Here is a 6,042-nt window from a genome sequence, read left to right as displayed (position 1 = left end):
ATTGAATCCTGTAAATTACACAGGAGGGGGGGGGGGGGGGGGGGACTGTCATTGAGAACATTTTATTTGAAAAAAATAAAATAAATAAATATATCAAAATACTAAAAAAGTCCCGTGATTTTTTTTTTGTCTCACTGCAAGATTTAACCATTAAATGAAAAAAATAAAATAAGAGAACTTCAAAATCAAGGATGGACTTTCGGGCTAATGTTTCTTGCCGCTTGTGTCACAATCACAGACAATCACAAAAACTTTAGTTTCTTTGTATCTCAATGGTGATTTATTGTCATAAAGTTAGACATTTCCGAGAAATGTATTAATTTTATTTTCGAGATTAAAAAATCATGTAGTTTCAAGGTAGTCATAATTCAGTCAGAATGTTCGAGATAGTAGTTGTATATTTAGAGACAAAACAGATATTTTAGAGATTAGTCATAATATTACAAAAATATTTTTTTTAGATAAATCATACTAATATAAAAATAAAACAAATTAGTTTTTGAGATTATATCAGTATATATTTTCAAGATTAAAAATTGTCTATTTATAGGTAAATTGTATATTTTAGATACAATTCTTAATATATTATTAAAACAATGAATGTATGATAAATAATAGTATAATAAAGAATTAACACATTTGTGATGTGTAAAAAAAGTCATATATTTTCGAAAAGTCATGAGGTTACAAAAGTAAAATTATATATTCGATAAAAGTCATCAATTACAAGGAGAATATATATATATATATATATATATATATATATATATATATGTATGCACACACACACGTACATTGTTTATATAGCTTGTAATGGCGTGTTTCTTTGTTATATCTTGTTTGGTTCTAGTGCTCCCACGTTTCCCCTTCACTAGTTCTGCTGCTGCTGCCACCTACTGGTATCTTCTGAGATTTGCATAGAAGGCAACCAACCTATCAGAGTGAGGAAGTCGCTGTTGCTGTATGAGGGGCAGCTGCCTACAACCATTCAAAATGGGTCACTAACAACAGAGATTCATCCTCACATCTTTCTATCCAAAAAGTGGTGTTTTAAATATATGCTTACTTTTGATCCCATAGTCTACCCATACAAAGAATTAGGACAACCCTGAAAATGTTTTATTTTATGTTTTGTTTTTTTTGTTTTTAAAGAAAATGTCACTACATCATTAAAGTCGTAATCATACGAGAATGAAGTCATATATTTTCGAGAAAAAAAAGTTATTTTCAAGATAAAATCCAAATATTTTCGTGATTAAAATCGTATTAAATTAATAAGGTTGTATGTTTTTCAGAAAACAATGCAGCCCTAAGGGGGGCACAAGCCAGTGCAAACTGTAGGCCGGTCCCAAGCCCGGATAAATGCAGAGGGTTGCGTCAAGAAGGGCATCCGGCTTAAAACTTTGCCAAACAAATATCAGAATCAGAATCATCTTTATTTGCCAAGTATGTCCAAAAAACAAACAAGGAATTTGTTTCCAGTAATTGGAGCCGCTGTAGTACGACAACAGACAGTCAATTGACAGAGAACACTTTTGAGACATAAAGACATGTCACTGACTAACATGTCACTAACCCTGAGCAATAAAGGGTTGCTAGTTATCTGGTAATACAAATTGTTTTGTTTTTTTTGACAATTGTGCAAAAAGATGCAGAGTCCTCTAGCACTTAGAGAAGTTTGAGTGACTAATATTGCAATAGTCCGGTCCAATGACCATTGTGCAAAGGGGGCCGAGACTTCAAGGAGTGTATGCAGTTGAAAGTGACGAGTAGCGCGATAATCTGGCACAATGTTGGTTGTGCAAATGTTGCAGATACTCCTTAGTCAGTGTGCAAATGGAACAGATGCTACTCTGGTATGAGTGGCCAGTATTGGTCAACAACAGATATGCAAATAGTGGGCCTTTTTGAGGATGGAGTTGATGTTGATCGCCCACTTCAGGTCCTGAGAGACTGTAATTCCCAGGAACGTGAAGGTCTCGACAGTTGACACAAGGCAGCTGGACAACGTGAGGGGCAGCTGTGGCGAAGGATGCCTCCTGAAGTCTACGATCATCTCTACAGTCTTGAGCGTGTTCAGCTCCAGGTTGTGTCGGCGGCACCGCAGCTCCAGCTGCTCCGCTTCCTGTCGATATGCAGCCTCGTCACCGTCCTTGATGAGGCCGATGACAGTGGTGTCATCTGCAAACTTGAGGAGTTTGACAGCCGGGTGGGTTGAGGTGCAGTCGTTCCTGTAGAGAGAGAAGAGGAGCGGAGAGAGGACACAACCTTGGGGCGCCGCAGTGCTGATGCTGCGTGTGAATGAGGTGGTCTCTCCCAGCCTCGCCTGCTGTGTCCTGCCCATCAGGAAGTGTCATGAAGTTAATGGAAAGAGTAGTGGAGGCTAGACTCAGGACAGAAGTGAGTATTTGCGAGCAACAGTATGGTTTCATGCCAAGAAAGAGTACCACAGATGCATTATTTGCCTTGAGGATGTTGATGGAAAAGTACAGAGAAGGTCAGAAGGAGCTACATTGTGTCTTTGTAGATCTAGAGAAAGCCTATGACAGAGTACCCAGAGAGGAACTGTGGTACTGCATGCCGAAGTCTGGAGTGGCAGAGAAGTATGTTAGAATAATACAGGACATGTACGAGGGCAGCAGAACAGCGGTGAGGTGTGCTGTAGGTGTGACAGGCGAATTTAACGTGGAGGTGGGACTGCATCAGGGATCAGCCCTGAGCCCCTTCCTGTTTGCAGTGGTGATGGATAGGCTGACAGATGAGGTTAGACTGGAATCCCCGTGGACCATGATGTTTGCAGATGACATTGTGATCTGCAGTGAAAGCAGGGAGCAGCTGGAGGAACAGTTAGAAAGATGGAGGCATGCACTAGAAAGCAGGGGAATGAAGATTAGCCGAAGTAAGACAGAATATATATGCATGAATGAGAGGGGTGTTGGGGGAAGAGGTAGCAACGGTGGAGGACTTGAAATACTTGGGGTCAACCATCCAGAGCAATGGTGAGTGTGGTCAGGAAGTGAAGAAACGGAACGTGTGGAGGAAGGTGTCAGGTGTGTTATGTGACAGAAGAGTCTCTGCTAGGATGAAGGGCAAAGTTTATAAAACAGTGGTGAGGCCACCAGCCATGATGTACGGATTAGAGACAGTGGCACTGAAGAGACAACAGGAAGCAGAGCTGGAAGTGGCAGAAATGAAGATGTTGGGGTTCTCTCTCGGAGTGACCAGGTTGGATAAAATTAGAAATGAGCTCATCAGAGGGACAGCTAAGGTTCGATGTTTTGGAGACAAAGTTAGAGAGAGCAGACTTCGATGGTTTGGACACGTCCAGAGGAGAAATAGTGAGTATATTGGTGGAAAGATGATGAGGATGGAGCTGCCAGGCAAGAGAGCGAGAGGAAGACCAAAGAGAAGGTTGATGGATGTCGTGAGGGAAAGACATGAGGGCAGTTGGTGTTCAAGAGGAGGATGCAGGCGATAGGCTTACATGGAAAAGGATGACGCACTGTGGCGACCCCTAAAGGGACAAGCCCAAAGGAAAAGAAGAAGTATGTTTTACAGAAAACAAGGAATATATTTTCAAGATATTTTCTTGATATAGTTTTTATATTTTTGTCATTAAAGTCGTAATATTACAAGGAAAAAGCAGTAAATGTTTAAGGCTAAACTCATAATTTTAAAGGAGAAAGCTGGATATTACCGTGAAAAAAATCTTGTATATTTTTTAGAAAACACAATCTCCGATATAATGAAAATAAACTCACATATTTTGGTGAAGCCGTTTTTGTTTTTGTTTTTATCAACCTGTAATATGACAGAAATAAATCTTTGGTGATTAAAGTCATATACTGTACTATATACATTATACATATATACAGTTTTTTATTTCTTCATATATTGGTCATAAAATGTAGCCTGATCTTCATCTAAAGAGCTAGTCACACAGATATGGTTCATGTTTACAAGATAAAAGTCCTATTTTGTAAAATAATAGTCGTATATATTTTAGATTGAAGTCGCAATTTTTGAGAGTAGAGTCATGTGTATAGTGTGTATTTTTAGGGGAATAAAAAGCCACATGTTTATTCAATTAAAGTCATAATATTACCAGAATAAAGGTGTGTATTTTTAGATAAAAGCCATATATATATTTTTTTTTAAATAAAATTCATAATATTACAACAATAAGTCGTATATTTTCATTCACCCCAAGTGCGAGTTAATAAAAAGCAAAAGTTGAATGAAAAAAATAATAATAATCAAATTCCAATGCTTGTTGTAGCAGTAACAGCGTATAAGAAGTTGGGCATAATGCACATTTCGTGCAGCATGTGCACGCCAATTGAGTGACCTCATTGCATTTTCCCCGCACAGAAGACAAGACAGCTGGTAAAACCCAAGAACGAGAACGAATGATGAATGACAAACAGGTTGGCTCTTGACTGAAATATTGATACTCCGATACCAGCCTTCCCGATATGATGCCGTGGTTCTCAAACTCTTGGGCGGCGTAAACATGGGCTGCTGCTCGCCGAGATGCACGCTACTCCTCCTGTGTTTTTCTGCAGCTGGTCAGATCCTTTTCCCTTTTCTCTCTCCCCACATCTGGTTTGTATCTTTACATGTTTCTACATATTCCATCTACTCTCATGACTGTGATTTAATAACCACTGAGAACTTTAGTAGACGGCAGTATGGCGGCAGGGAACTCAACTCACTTGAGAGTAAGCAGCAGAACAATTCTTCCCAAAAAAAAAAAAAAAAAAAAAAAAGCTTCGAGCTGTGTAATGCCACTCCCAGTTGAAGTTTTTCTGTCATTAAACATAAAACAAAGAATTGCACCCTGTTTATTTAACAACCACATAAGTCAACTAGATTAATGCTAACACATGATGGGAAACGGCAAAAAATAGCTAAAGAATAGCATCTATGTGGTAGTTTTACAATGCTTTTAGCAACAGATATTTGGACTCGACCGTCAACAGCAACGCATGTAGACAGACAATATCACAATACTGACAGGAATATATTCTTTATCCTCTGCAAAAAATAAATGACTGCAGGTTACTGAGTCACGTCCCGTAGTTGTGAAACTGTTTTTCGTTGGTGTTGCATGACTGTATTATACTGCCCCCAGTGGCCAAGTCACACATACCAGAAGGAGCCTCAATGAATGAGTTATGATGCAGTTTATTACTTTAAGGTTTTTATAAAGTGCAATAATATATAGTGTTATTTTCATTATTTAAAAACCACTTTACAAATGGTTTTGTTGTTTTTGTGCGAGGCTGGAACGAAGCAATGCCATTTCCTTTCATTTCAATGGGGAAAGATGATTTGAGTTACAAGCGTAGTATAAAAGACATTTTGACATTCCATGTAACTACTCAGTCATATATTCTTTATCATCTGAGAGGAGATGACACGTCTGTACAGTACAAAAGGTCACGTGTCATCTGTCAGTCAGCAGCACAATGGCCATTCAATTGAAGCAAGGTGTGACATAAATGGTTTAATTCCTTTTTATAATTCAATTTATACATGTAATTTCAACTTCATTCACATGATCACAGTCATCCTGGGCCTGTTTGGCACCATCCAATACAGATCTCGCTATGTCATTCTGGTGAAGGTTTTTGTCTCGATTTTGTTCTTTTGCATGTAATGGATTTGCCCATGGCGTTGTAACCCGAAAATTGTACCGTAAGCTTTTAGTTTCGTGGGACGAGCCACCGAATGGCAGGATCAGCGGAACCCAAAGCTGGCCACTGTGCTGAGCTGCTGGCAGGAGTACCAGTACATCGAAGTCCTGCACGCCGTCATCCAGCTCATCATATCAATGAGGGAACCAAATTGATGGTTTTGCGCATTTGGTAGCTCTGATGGTTTTGAGCATGAAACACTGGGGAGAGTCCCGTTAGTGCAAAATGAAATTTGAAGTCACGGAATTGAACGTGTAAGTGGTAGAGGTGGCGAACCAACAATTATTATGAGTTACTGGAACACACAGAACGCCCTGCTCTGGGAAATATCCAACACCAATTC

Source organism: Phyllopteryx taeniolatus, chromosome 1 (assembly GCF_024500385.1).
Source record: "Phyllopteryx taeniolatus isolate TA_2022b chromosome 1, UOR_Ptae_1.2, whole genome shotgun sequence".
NCBI lineage: Eukaryota > Metazoa > Chordata > Actinopteri > Syngnathiformes > Syngnathidae > Phyllopteryx > Phyllopteryx taeniolatus.
The sequence above is the reverse complement of the archived record's forward strand: the minus strand, read 5'-3'. Positions refer to the sequence as shown.